Here is a 15,340-nt window from a genome sequence, read left to right as displayed (position 1 = left end):
CAGTGAAGATATCCTTGAGGAATGAAGATGAAATAGACATTCTTAGATGAAGAATAACTAAGAGAATCCATTAACAACTGATTTCTCTAAAAGAACTGCTAAAAGGAAGCTCTTCAGACAGAGGAGATGATAGCAGAAGAAAACTTGAAACATGAGAAATAAAGGAAGAACAACAAAAATGGTGAATTTCTATGTAAATATAATAGATTACTCTTCTATCTTGAGTTCTTTAAAATACACTTGACAGTTAAAAGCAAAAAGTATAGTATTGTCTGATGGAGTTTTCAATGTACAAACAGAGTCCAAAAATACACCCACATAAGTATGATCAATTGATTTTTGACAAAGGTGCAAAGGCAATTCAGCAGAGAAATGACAGTCTTTCCCATAAAAGATCCTGAAACAAATGGACAGTTTTAAGCAGAAAACCACCCTCAAACCATGCTTCATACTTTATACTAAACACAATTCAAAATGTATCATAGACCTGAACACAAAACATTAAACTATTAAATATAGTTTTTAGAAAAAACATTGGAAAAAAATCTTTGTAACACTGATTTAAGCAAAAATACAATACCAAAAGCGTGATCCATAAACTTTTTTTTATAAATTGGACTTCTTCAAAATGAAAAAATTTTGATCTTCCAAGACACTATTAAAACAATAAAAGATAATCCATAGACTGGGAAAAAATTATCTGCAAATTACATATTAGACAAAGCACTTGTATCCAGAATATATAAAGAACTCTTTCTTGACTTCCAAGAAACTCAAAGTATGATTTACAGATTTCCTTACATATAGTGACAAAATCACTCTAGAGCAGCCAGCAGCATTAATAATTAGCTGGAACTTAATTATGGGTGCTCCTCAGAGTAAATCTCCAGAGAGCCATCTTGGATCTTTGAACCTGGCCCTATTTAAATTATCTAATGCGCCACCCTACAGTCCAGGTATATACGATATTAATATCCCCCACTTAATGGATCAGTAACTGATACTCTGAAAAGCTCAATGCAGACCACAACACTAATAAATGGTTAGATGGGCATTCATACTCTACTGCTATTCTGTCCAGTATGGTAGCCACTAGCCACATGTGGCCATTGAGCACTTAAAATGTGGCTAATCCAAATCAAGAGGTGCTGTAGGTATAATATACACACTGACATGCAATGCTTGGTACAAGATAAAGAATGTATAATACCTCATTAGTAATTGCTTATACTGATTACACGTTGAAATGATGTTTTAGATAGAGTAAGTAAAATAAAAATTAATTTTATTTGTTTCTCTTTACTTCTTTAATGTGGCTACTTGAAATTTTTAAATTACATGTGTGGATTGCATTTTATTTCCATAGGCATAAATAAAGCACTCCTGGAGCAATACGGTTTAACAATATGAGATACTTGGGGGCAAAGAGAATTGGGTTTACATCCCAGAATCCACCTGTATTTACAGATTGACTTTGCATTAGACTATTTAACATCACCAAGATGAACTTTTCTCACATTTAAAATTAGAATATTAAACCTATGATATAGTACTATTAAGAGGTTAAATGATACATAAAAGATCTAACAATGTGTCCTATAATTAATAGCCACCCAATGTTATTTCTCATTTCCTTTTCTTTTCCTCTTTTCCAGCCCATTTCCTTATTAAGTTAAGCTGGAGTTAAACTTCTGTAGCAGACATATTTAGTACCAGTGCCTACCATCCCCAGTGTCTTGGTCTGTGTTAACATAAACCCCGAGACCAGAAAAGCAGATATAGGCTGAGGGTCAGTGAACAGCCCAAGGTGGACACTTGATTCAAGTAAGACCCCTCTATGGTCTGGCCAATGCGTAGTGTGATACAATAGGCCCAAATAGTAGATCAATGATAATTTCTTAAATCAGTCATATTTCATCCCTGTGGAATTCATCCTAGAAATAGACACAGACCAGTTATTAACAAAAGGATAATGAAGCAGACAGAGAGAGAAACAGAGGTAACAAGAGAAAAACCATTCATTCATTCCACAAATATGAATGATCATCTATTTATTATGTGCTATATGATCCAAGAGACAGGTACTAAGAGGGAAATGAATTCCCAGAGCTTTAAGAGATCCAGACACCTTCCAGTTCCAGTCCACATGTCTATTTACAATAAATCCCTTTCTTTTTCCTCTTTAGATGGATGGGTGAAGGCTCTGTTCTTTGAAACCAAAATGATTTAACACAGTTTCACAAAGGAAGGCACAGAAAGGTGCCTTTCTGTTAGGTATTTTTAAAAAGACAAAATGTCTTGCCCTAGGTAATAACTCAGGTGAAAAAAGGTTTCTCCTCAAAGTATATAGCACCTTTCCTAAAACTGGTAACAGACAGAACAAAATATGACAGGTGGGAATAGGAAGAGGGACTGACCCTAAATTTTCCTTTATAAAACCACTACCACCAGAAATATGCTTTTAAGTGTCTTACCTCCATTGCGTAGAAATATGTAGGCAAAAGGAAAAAAGGTCTGCCAACTACAACTACAGACTATAAGTACTAATGAAAGACTTCTTCACTAACACAAATGCAATTCACTGCATCAGTGTCTCCTGACCATTTTGTACAGGGAAGTCAATGGGCCTCACTAAAATTATTTGGGATTCGAAGCAAAGGAGGTAGGCATTTCCTCACTCTAATGCATTAGACAGGCTTGAAGTCCAGGCCAGAAGTGTATTATGTAACGGACAAAACAACTAGTTGTTTTATATTGCACTTAATTTGATAAAGTTTGACAAAATAGCTCAGTGATTTCAGCAGGAGTACAAGATCTGGTCTCTTAGTTCTAAAGTTCCAGCCCTTGAGAAATGGTTCCCCTTGGCAAAAAACACTAGAGACTGATTTGTAAAGCAAAATTTATTTACTTATTAAAAAGTAATTTGCATTACAATTATGTGCAAAATCACCATGCTAAGAAGAACTCAATGCTGGTTTTAATCACTGCAAGTGGACATTCCCATTGGCCATATCTTCTTGCTTACTGTACAAAAGCATTACTAAGCACTTACTCTGTATCAAGCATTTTTATATAGGTTATTATCTTCATTCTTAAGAGAAAGCATATGAGGTAGGTTGTATAACCCTACTTTAAAATAAGTAAACTGACCATTGGAAAGGTAAATAATTTGTTTGAGATCCCCAAGAATGTAAATGTCAAAGTATGAAATTTGACCTAGGGCAGCCTTGCTCTTGTCCATGTTGGCCCAGAGCACTACCTTTCCAGGACCACTAATGTTCTCTAAGAAGTAAGGTTTAGAAAAATGTGTCTTTCCTGTACATGTCTCACTGACTTTGGGTATTTCTTATTTCAAGAAAGACCTTTTTAGGAATTCCTTGGCGGTCCAATGGTTAAGACTTTGCCCTCCAATGCGGGGGCTGCAGGTTCGGTCCCTGGTCAGGGAGCTAAGATCCCACGTGCCTTGCGGCCAAAAAACCAAAACATAAAAAAAAAAAAAGCAATATTGTAACAAATTCAATAAAGACTTTAAAAATGGTCCACATCAAAAAAATGTTTAAAAAATGAAAGAGAGACCTTTTTGCTTAAAGATCCCAAATCAACTAACAGTCATTTTTCTATCACTATAAATTCTAAACGCAATTGTCTGCCAACTAAGGAAGACCTAAGAACATTTTAAACAGTCATTTCCCCCAAATCCATATGATGACTCGGGTTGCTGAGAAAGTCTGCACTAAAGTCAGAGGACTTACCAAAATACTAACAATATTTCCTTTCAGAAATAATCCAAGGCAATATAAGATTGTGTTCACTTTTTCATACTGTCATGATATATTAAAAGAGGAAACTTCACTGATAAAATCAATTACTAATAGAATCTACAACAAACCAAAGGTCAGTCTTTTTACAGTATTTTAGTAGCTTGCCAAACATATTAAAACTAGAACCCAAATATCAGAACGGAATTGTGGCATGTCTTTAACTCTTCCAGAATCTTACTCTGGGTGGGGCTGAGACTACGTTTTTAACAAGCTTCCAGGTGATGCTTGAGTAGCAACAGGACTAGGCTGTTTCTAAACTTAATCCAATCCTGTTCACAGCCTAATCCAATTAGAATCACCTGGGCCTCAACAGGCATATGATAGAGCCCACTCTCCTATCATTTTAAAACCTCCCCACATGATTCCAGTGTCCATTCTGGGCTAAGAACTGCCATGTTTGAGAACCACTAGCCTAGCTCAATCAGAGCTTTATTTCTACTGAATGTCCTCCCTTTGAGCTCTTCTCCTCAAGTGCTATCAATAGCCTGGTCCTGATTAACTCAGAGTTGAGTAAAGAAAATTAAACTTGGAGAGAGAATAATAATAGACACTGTGATAGTTAATTTTAGTTAATTTTATATGTCAACCTGGCTAGGCTATGGTACCCAGTTATTTGGTCAAACACTAGTCTGTGTTGCTGGGAAGGTACTGTTAAATGTTATTAACATTTTTTTAACATCTTTATTAGAGTATAATTGCTTTACAATGGTGTGTTAGTTTCTGCTTTATAACAAAGTGAATCAATTATACATATACATATGTCCCCATATCTCTTCCCTCTTGCTTAACATTTAAATTGGGAGACTTTTAGTAAAGCAGCTCACCCTCCATAATATGGGTGGACCTCATTCAATCAGTTGAAGACCTTAAGAGAAAAAAATTGACGTTTCCAGGAGAAGAAGGAATACAGCCCCTAGACTATAACACAGAAACTCTGCCTAAATTTCCATCCTGCCTTTCCTACAGATTTCACACTTGAAGGCCCCCCACAATTACATGAACCAATTCCCTAAAATCCCAATCTCTCTTTCTCCCTCTCTCCCTCCATGTGTATATATCCTATTGATTCTGATACTCAACACAGATACCATTTATTTAAATGCAGGCTATGTGCTAGAGATCAAGCTGAATTATTCACATACATTTTCTGATTTAACCCTTACAACAACCATATTAAATAGTTGAGTAAGCAAGCCATAAGGAGACAACATTGTGACCAGAGATAGAGAAGCTTCATTTAGTGACTTCGGAGAGGAAGCAGTATAGGAGATACTAGCATTAGGTGAGTCAAAAAAAAAAAAAAAAAAAAAAGCCAAGGATAAAAAGTGTTCACTGAAAAATAAAAGGTAAAAGGAAAAGGAGGAAACCTATGTATTAAAAATGACTGTGCCCACAATAGGAAATCATTCATCTGCTTTCTGCATCTACAGACTTGTCGTTTATGAACATTATATTTAAACAGAACATGTAGTCTTTTGCATCTGGCTCCCTTCAATGAACATAACATTTTTGAAGTTTATTCATGTTGTAGCATGTATCAGTAGTTCCTTCCTTTTTATTGCTTAATACAATTCCAATGTAGAGATATACTTCATTTTGTTTGTCCATTCACCATATGACAAATATTTGTATTGTTTCCAGGGTTGAGCTACTGTGAATAATGCTAATATGAACATTCATGAATATTTGTTTTCTTTCACTTGGGTAGATACCTAGTATTGGTAAATTTATGTCTAACATTTTAAGAAACTGTGAAAGCTATTTTCCAAAGTGGTTGTATCATTTTATACTTTTACTAACAACAAAGGCACCAGGTGTTCTCATATCTTAGCCAACATTTGTTATTATCTGTCTTTTAAATTATAGCCATTCAGTTGAATATGTGTGTTATAAGTGAATGTGTGGTTGTATCTCATTGTGATTTTAATTTGCATTTCTCTAATGACTACATGTTGAGCATCTTTTCATGAGCTTATTAGCCATTTTTAGATCTTCTCTGGTGAAATGTCTATTAAAATCTTCACCTCTTCTTTAAAAAGACTTTGGACATTATTTTGATAAAGATTTGAATAAACCAACTGGAAAAAAATTTTAATGATAAAATTGGTAGAAATTTGAACATTCAGTTGATATTTGATATTAAGGAATTACTGGGTTTATTTGAGATTTGATAATAGTTTTGCTTTTTGAAGAAATAATCTTTATCTTTTACAGTGATACACTAAATAATTTATAGATGAAACGATGTGAGGTCTGTGATTTGCTATAAAATAGTCCAGAAGTGGTGAATGAATATAAATAAAAGATTGGCCATATGTTGACAACTGATCACTCTTGAAGCTTGAGAAAAGGATTTCATGGGGACTCATAATATTATTTTCTCCACTTCTGAATATGTTTAAAAATTTCCATAATAAGTTCTAAGAAACAAAAAGGTGACACATTGAATGCATGTATTAACTTATAACTGCTCTTAAAATCTATAGAAGTGACCATAAAGGAACATTTAAAGTATAACCAACAAGAAGAAAGAAAACAGGAGACATACACACATACATACAGCATACACACACACACACGCACGCACAATGAGTTGCCCAAGACTACTCCTGGTGGCTCATGCCTTATCCTTTCCCCAGCTCCCAACAATGACATCCAGAACATTATACAGTATTATATTTCAGGCTTTTGTGATCTAGCCTGAAATTCAAGGGAAATATGCCTTAAGATCCAAACAAGCAATTTTTAAGCAAACTTTTGGAATATACTCTCTTCATAAATAGGAGCTCTCTGTGCCTTTGGAATAGAAGCAACTTCATTTTTTAATGGTCTCTAAGATGCTGGTAATTAACACAAACCAGTCTGTAACGTAACAATTGCCTGAAGTTTCAGGAAATAGTTCATATATTTACTAATCATTCTTTATTTTTATTTATTTTTTTTTTTGCGATACGCGGGCCTCTCACCGCTGCGGCCCCCCCCCCCACCCCCGTCGCGGAGCACAGGTTCCGGACGCGCAGGCCCAGCGGCCATGGCCCATGGGCCCAGCCACTCCGCGGCACGTGGGACCCCCCCGGACCGGGGCACGAACCCGTGCCCCCCGCATCGGCAGGCAGACTCCCAACCACTGCACCACCAGAGAAGCCCTCATTCTTCAGTATTTATAGCAGTTGTCTTGCATAAAATCTATCTCCCATAGATGCTTGAAATCACTCAGTTGGTCACTTACCACTCTGGTAAATATTATTTACTTCTCTTTTTAAATATACAAGAGGACTACATGAATTTTGAAAGTGGATGAGAGGGCACAAAAAAGGAGATATGAAAACTAATAAATTTGAGCACTGTTGCAGGTTTTCATTTAAAAATGACTAAAGCCATCCTCAATGGCTACCTAATCATCCTAATTATTCTGGAAATACTATCAAACTATTACAAGTCATACAAAAGTCCTATGCAAATTATTCTAGATTTAAATAAAATGCATCATTTTTACTTTTTCCATTCTCAGTTGAAGAACAACTTTACACTCAGCAGCTACTAGAACAGAATGTTACAGTGTGCTCAAATAAAAAAGTAGCACTGTGTTTATTGAGCAAAAACATGTTCTGCCATACTAGGGTTTATATCAAGGAAGGGGAGCCACTTTAGCTACAATGATTAGACAGCTTCAAGATAGAGATCTGCAGTAAGCCTTGAAAGATGGGTAGGGATAACAGAAAGAGGGAAGAAGAGGGGTTTTGAACAAGGACATGACTTTTGAACAGTAAAAGATATATTCAAAAAAGGTTAAAAATCATCATACAGCAAAGAGTTTGCCAAAATGCAGAATTCTTAGAAGAGAATTACTGGTAATAAGATTAAGGATGTAAATGTTATGCAGAGACAAATAGAAATATTTAGGTAGACGTACAATGGGGGAAGGTATATTTTTTAAATGTACATGTGCCTATTAAATAGCAATACATATAAGGCTCTTAGCACAGTACCTGGCACACAGTAAGGCTGAATAAATATTCACTATTATTGTCACTTCCTCATCTTCTTCCTGTTTTGGTCTTGGCTGCAGGGACCCTGTTTTTTGCAAATTTGCTATACAAAATGGATAAATATGAAGAATGAAGAAGAAACCAAAGATGAGGAGTTTGCCACACAAACTGCTCTGTGCTTTAGTCACAGCTTTGTGATAAGAAGACAAAAGAGCTACAGATTAATCTCACAGATTTTTGGTTTTTTTCATAACATTTCAGAGCTCAAAAAACCCTAAGATGATGATACTTCACATTATGTAGGCTTTTACAGGGTACTCTCAAACATGTTATCTCATTAATAATAATAATAATAGGGACATGGAGATCAAGTAATTTAGTCCTCTCATTTTATAAATGAGAGAACCTAATGAAGCTAGCAAGATCAAATGACTTGGCTAAGGTTACTAATTAGTGGCATTGGTGGTGATGATGATGGTGGGGGGGGTGGTACTGATACTAATAAACTACTTAATATTTTGTGTGCATTTTCTCATTTAACCCTTACAACACCTCTAAGAGGTAAGTATTAGAATTATCTCTTTTTTTAAGTTAAAGAAACTAAGATTTAAAAGGTTAAAAATCTTGTCCAAGGTCACACAGAAAAAGTTGCAAAAGCAGGATTCAAAAAACAGACCGACTCAAAAACCTATCCATTTAATCACTAAACTATACTTATTGTAGTTAAAATTAGAACTCAGTTCTTCTGAATCCTATCCTAGTCTAATGTTCTTTCCTTCATAGCCTATCTCATAAATTTAATGAGGTATGTGTTCAAATAGAAATCTAAATACATATTCCATTTATTTTCTAATATATTAAATTATCTGGTATGCCTAAAAGTCCAATGTTGCAGACTATAGATCTCTAACTGTAAAGTATATATCATAATATATTATTAAGTATAATAAAGTATGTTTATTTATAAATAGGACATCATTAATTTTTAATATTTTTATAAATTATATGCATATATTTCAATTCTAGAGAAAAAAGGTTATTTCACTTGGTTATATTCTCACAGAAGTTTTCACTGTCCTAAAATCAGGATTATTTATACAGAATATAAAAAAGCCAAACTAGCTTCCCTTAAAACTTCCACTTCAGGAAATAAATAAGAATGTACAGGAAGTAAATAATAATAATGCCCTTGCTATTTATCATCTAGCTTCAGGGGATTTCAAGCACTTTAAACCATAACAAAATCTTAAAATGATTCCAGGGAGACATCCAGTTTCTGGTTCTACACGTAAGGAGGCTGGAAGTCACCACTTTGCCCTAACAACGAGTAAAAAAGCTGAACAAACTGAAAAATCAACATCTCTGCTTAGATCCATAGGGAGGGGAAGACACAGGGCAAACCACTGCCTGCAACATTGGAGAGACAGGAGAATACAGGGAGTCACAACTTGCGGGAGCAGAGATTCAGGAGCAGAAATTGCCATGGGAACCAGTGCCAAGGTAGGAAAACCTGAACTATAAATTGAGGAATTGCTGGAGGCTTGGTGGACAAATATGAGAGTTAAAAAGTCCAGGGGTGGGGCTTCCCTGGTGGCAGAGTGGTTGAGAGTCCGCCTGCTGATGCAGGGGACGTGGGTTCATGCCCCGGCGGCTGGGCCCGTGAGCCATGGTCGCTGAGCCTGCGCATCCAGAGCCTGTGCTCCGCAACGGGAGAGGCCACAGCAGGGAGAGGCCCGCATACCGCAAAAAAAAAAAAAAAAAAAAAAGTCCAGGGGTGGCTTTTATCAAACAGACAAGAGATAACAAATGCTGGCAAGGATGTGGATAAAAGGGAACACTTATACATTGTTGGTGGGAATGTAAATTGGTATAGCCATTACTGAAAACAGTATGGAGTTCCTCAAAAAATTAAAAATGGAAATACTATATGATCCAGCCATCCCACTCCTGGATATATACCCAAATGAATTGAAATCAGTATCTCAAAGGGATATCTGCACATCCATGTTCATTGCAGCATTATTCACAATAGCCAAGATACAGAAACAACCTAAGCATCTGTGAACAGATTAATGGATAAAAAAGATGTGGTAAGTATACAAAATGGAATATTATTCAGCCATGAGAAAGAATGAAATCCTGCCATTTGCAACAACATGGATGGACCTTGAAGGCATTATGCTAAGTGAGATAAGTCAGACAAAGACAAATACTTCATATCACTTATATGTGGAATCTAAAAAAAAGAAAAAAGAAACAAAAACTGAACTTAAAACAGAGAGAAGAATGTTGGTTACCAGGGGTGGGAGTGGGAGAGTTGGGGGAGAAGTTTTTTAAGGGTATAAACCTATAATTAGTAGGTTTGTACTAATAAGTTCTGGAGATGTAGTGTACAACTTAGTGATTACAGTCAACAATACTGTGTTAAAAACTTCAAAGTTCCTAAGAGACTAAATCTTAATTGTTCTTAACACAAAAAAGAAATAATATGTGACATGATGCTGGAGGAAGGAAACACCCAACGTCAGCCCACTCCAGCCATCCTACCCCAAAGAGGAACCAGCCTTCCATACTTGGAATAAATCCTACTTGGTCTTTGTATATAATTCTTTTTATACTTTTTTTGGATTGAACTTGTTAATATTTGAATTTTTATCTGTGTTCATGATAGATACTGGTCTATAGTTTCCTTTCTTTGTAATGCCTTTGTCTGGTTTTGGTATTAGGTTAATGCTGGCCTCAAAGAATGAACGGGGAGGGCTTCCCTGGTGGCGCAGTGGTTGAGAGTCCGCCTGCCAATGCAGGGGACACAGGTTCGTGCCCCAGTCCGGGAAGGTCCCCCATGCCATGGAGCAGCTAGGCCCGTGAGCCATGGCCGCTGAGCCTGCGCATCCAGAGCCTGTGCTCCGCAATGGGAGAGGCCACGACAGTGAGAGGCCCGCGTACCGCAAAAAAAAAAAAAAAAAAAAAAAAAAAGAATGAACGGGGAAGTATTCCCTTTGCTAATATTCTAAAATAGATTGGAGAGAACTGGTATAACTTCTTCCTTAAGTGTTTGGTAGAATTCACCAGTGAACCCATCTGGGCCTGATGCTTTCTGTTTTAGAAAGTTACTAGTTACTGATTCAATTTCTTTAAAACACATAGGCTCACTCAGATCACCTACAATCAATGTAATCTATCATATCAACAGACTAAAAAACAAAAATGCCATGATCATACTAGTAGATGCAGAAAAAACATTTGACAAAATCTAACATCCTTTCATGATAAAAATGCTCAGTAAACTAGGAATAGAGGGGGACTTTCCTCAACTTCATAAAGAATACCTACAAAGCACCTACAGCTAACATGATACTTAATGGTGAGTAACTTGAAGCTTTCCCACTAAGATCAGGTACAAGGAAAGAAGATCCCCTCTTACCACTCCTTTTAAACACTGTGCTAGAAGTCATTGCTAATACAAGAAGGCAAGAAAAGGAAATAAAAGATATACAGATTGGGAAGGAAGAAACAAAACTGTCTTTGTTAGCAGATGACAATCATCTATGTAGAAAATCCAAAAGAATAAACAAAAATATTCCTGGAACTAATAAATGATTATAGCAAGATTGCAGGATACAAGATTAATATACAAAAGTAAAATTCTTTCCTCTATATACCAGAAATGAACATGTGGAATTTGAAATTAGAAACATAATACCATTTGTATTATGAAATATTTAGATATAAATCTAACAAAATGAAATATTTAGATATAAATCTAACAAAATATGTGTAAAATCTATTTGAGGAAAACTATAAAACTCTGATGAACAAAATAAAAGAACTAAATATTGTGTTGGCCAAAAAGTTCCTTCGGTTTTTAAGTAAACATAAAAGACACATTTATTATTTTCACCAAGAACTTTATTGAACAATGTAGTCACCCTTTTGTTCCATTACCTTCTGCCATTTTTCAGGCAATTTCATAATTCCATCCTCCCAAAACTTTTAATCTTTTTGAGCAAAGAACTGTTCCAGGTGCCTTTTACAGTCTTCCAGAGAATTGAACTTTTTTCCATTAAGAGAATTTTGTAAAGACCGAAATAAATGGAAATCCGAAGGTGCAATGTCTGTTGAATACGGCAGATGCATCAGAACTTTCCAGCCAAGCCGTAACAGTGTTTTCCTGGTCATCAAAAAAACAGGTGGTCTTGGGTTATCCTGATGGAAGATTATGTGTTTTCTGTTGACTAATTCTGGATGCTTTTCGTTGAGTGCCGCTTTCAGTTGGTCTAACTGGGAGCAGTACTTGTTGGAATTAATCGCTTGGTTTTCCGAAAGGAGCTCATAACAGAGGAGTCCCTTCCAGTCCCACCATATACACAACATCACCTTCTTTGGATGAAGACTGGCCTTTGGTGTAGGTGGTGGTTCATTTCGCTTGCCCCAGGTTCTCTTCCATTCCACATTATTGTACAGTATCCACTTTTCATCACCCGTCACAATTTGTTCTAAAAATGTAACATTTTCATTATGTTTAAGAAGAGAATTGCATGCAGAAATACATTCAAGAAGGTTTTCTCACTTAACTTATGTGGAACCCAAACATCAAAGAGAGTAACATAACCAAGCTGGTGCAAATTATTTTCAACACTTGATTTGGATATTTTGAGTATGTTGGCTATCTCCCATGTGGCATGTTAACTGTCCTCAATCAACTTCAACTGGTCTACCCGACCGTGGACCATCGTCCAGCAAGAAATCTCCAGCACAAAACTTCGCAAACCACTTTTGACATGTTCAATCAGTCACAGCACCTTCTCCATGCACTGCACAAATCTTTCTTTGCGTTTCAGTTGTGTTTTTACCTTTCTTGAAATAATAAAGCATAATATGCTGACAATGTTGCTTTTTTTCTTCCATCTTCAATATTAAAATGGCTACACAAAAATTCACCAATTTCGGTAAGTTTTTTTTAAATGCATGCTGATATGACAGCTGTCAATACAATCTAACAAAACTGCTTCAAATGATGTTAAAGACAACTAAGTGCTACTAGAGACACCTTTTTCTTTTATTATTTTTGGCTGTCTTGGGTCTTTGTTGCTGCATGTGGGTTTTCTCTAGTTGTGGCGAGCAGGGGCTACTCTTCGTTGCAGTGTGTGTGCTTCTCATTGCGGTGGCTTGGAGGACTAATGCTACCTTACTTCAAGACTTACTATAATCAAGGTAGTGTGGTAATGGCAACAGACCAGACAAATAGATCAATGGAAAAGAATAAAATTCCAGAAATAAACACCCATAGATACAGTCAACTGATCTTTGACAAAGGAGCAAAGGCAATACAGTGGAGCAAAAAAAAAGTCTCTTCAACAGATGGTCCTAGAACAACCAGATATACACATGCAAAAAAATTAATCTAGACACAATCCTTACACCCTTCAAGGAAACTAACTCAAAATGGATCAGAGACCTAAATGTAAAATGTGAAACTGTAAAACTCCTAGATGATAACATAGGAGAAAACCTGGCTGACCTTTGATATGGTGATGCCTTTTTAGATACACCACCAAAGACATGATCCATAAAAGAAATAATTGATAAGATGGACTTCATTAAAATTATAAACTTCTTCTCTGCAAAACGCAATGTCAAGAGAATAAGAAGACAAGCCCAGACTGGAAGAAAATATTTGCAAAAGACACATCCAACCAAGGACTGTTGCCCAAAATATACAAAGAAATATTAAAACTCAACAATAAGAAAACAAACAACCCAATTAAAAAGTGGCCAAAGATTTTAACAGACACTTCACCAAAGAAGACATACAGATTGCAAATAAGCACATGAAAAGATGCTCCACATCATATGTCGTCAGGAAAATGCAAACTAAAACAACAATGAGATCCCACTACACATCTATTAGAATGGCTGAAATTCAGAACACTGACAACAACAAATGCTGACAAGTTTGTGGAGTAACAGGAACTCTCATGCATTGCTAGGGGGAATGTAAAATGGTACAACCACTTCTGGAAGATAGTTTTTCAGTTTCTTACAAGACTAAACATACTCTTACCATAAGATCCAGCAACTACACTTCTTGATATTTACCCAAATGAATTGAAAACTTATGTCCACAAAACAACCTGTACACAGATGTTTATACCAGCTTTGTTCATAATTGCCAAAACTTTGGAAGTAACCAAGATCTCCTTCAGTAGGTGAATGAATAAACTGTGGTACATTCAGACAATGGAATATTATTCAACAGTATAAAGAAATGAGCTATCAAGCATTAAAAGACACAGAGTAACCTTAAATGCATGTTACTAAGTGAAAAAAGACAATCTGAAAGGCTATATACTGTATGATTCCAATTGTATGACATTCTGGAAAAGGTAAAACTATGGGAATAATAAAAAGATCAGTGGTTGCTGGGAGCCTAAGGGGAGGGGAGCACAAGGGTGATGAATACACAAAGTACAGAGGATTTTCAGGGCAATGAAAATACTCTGAATGACATTATAATGATGGATATATGTCACACATTTTGCCTATATCCTTAGACTGTACTATTCGAAGAGTGAACCCTAAGGTAAACTATGGACTTTGTGTGATTATGATGTGTCATTGTAGGTTCATTCTTGGTAAAAAATCTCCCATTCTGGGGCTTCCCTGGTGGCGCAGTGATTGAGAGTCCGCCTGCCGATGCAGGGGACATGGGTTTATGCCCCGGTCCGGAAAGATCCCACATGCTGCGGAGCAGCTGGGCCCGTGAGCCATGGCCGCTGAGCCTGCGCGTCCAGAGCCTGTGCTCTGCAACGGGAGAGGCCACAGCAGTGAGAGGCCCGCATACCGCAAAAAAAAAAAAAAAAATCTTCCATTCTGGTGAATGTTATGATAATAGGGAAGGCTATGCATGTGTGGGGGAAGGGGGTATATGGGAAATATCTGTACCTCCCTCTCAATTTTGTTGTAAATCAAAAACTGCCCTAAAAAAGAGTCTTACTAAAAAAATGATTCTAGGAAATGGATTGGTAAACCAGGGTATAGTAGAAAGAATGGTGATTTTTTAAAATCTTCTATATGAAGCAGTTCCATGCACATAGTAATAAGAAAAATAGTTCACATTTATTTGGAGAGCTATAATTTGCAGAACTCTTTCAACCTCTACTATAATCCTGAAAGGCAAGCAGGGCAGATTATATTATCCCCATCTTAAAGTCAAGAAGGAACCATGACTCACAGTTACCAAGAGGCACAGCCAGGATTAGAACCTTGGTCTTTTGACTCCTGGGTCCTGTATACTTTCTACTCTATTTGAGCCTTATTTCTCATAAAAAAGAAATGTTCAGTTAATGTTTGACAAATGAATGTACACAATGTGTGAGTAAATCAGATCTCATCAGAAGAAATGCTGACTCTCTAAATTCCAGCCCCATATTTCACCATTACTTATAACTTTTCCCCTCCAACTATACTTTTCATTTCTGAATAATGAGGCTTTCCCCACTAAAGTATAATTATCCTCTTGAAAAGTAA

At 36.3% G+C, this 15,340-nt stretch overlaps 1 protein-coding gene across 8 annotated transcripts in view; it reads right to left on the bottom strand.

Annotated features, from left to right (window-relative positions):
• Positions 1 to 15,340, bottom strand: part of ANKS1B (ankyrin repeat and sterile alpha motif domain containing 1B) — a gene marked incomplete at both ends in the record, with an annotated part of 1,149,683 nt that overhangs the window by 1,042,654 nt on the left and 91,689 nt on the right. The gene's annotated exons all lie outside the window — the stretch shown is intronic.

Source organism: Mesoplodon bidens, assembly GCF_964165515.1.
Source record: "Mesoplodon bidens genome assembly, chromosome: 11".
Lineage (NCBI taxonomy): Eukaryota > Metazoa > Chordata > Mammalia > Artiodactyla > Ziphiidae > Mesoplodon > Mesoplodon bidens.
The sequence above is the reverse complement of the archived record's forward strand: the minus strand, read 5'-3'. Positions and strand labels throughout refer to the sequence as shown.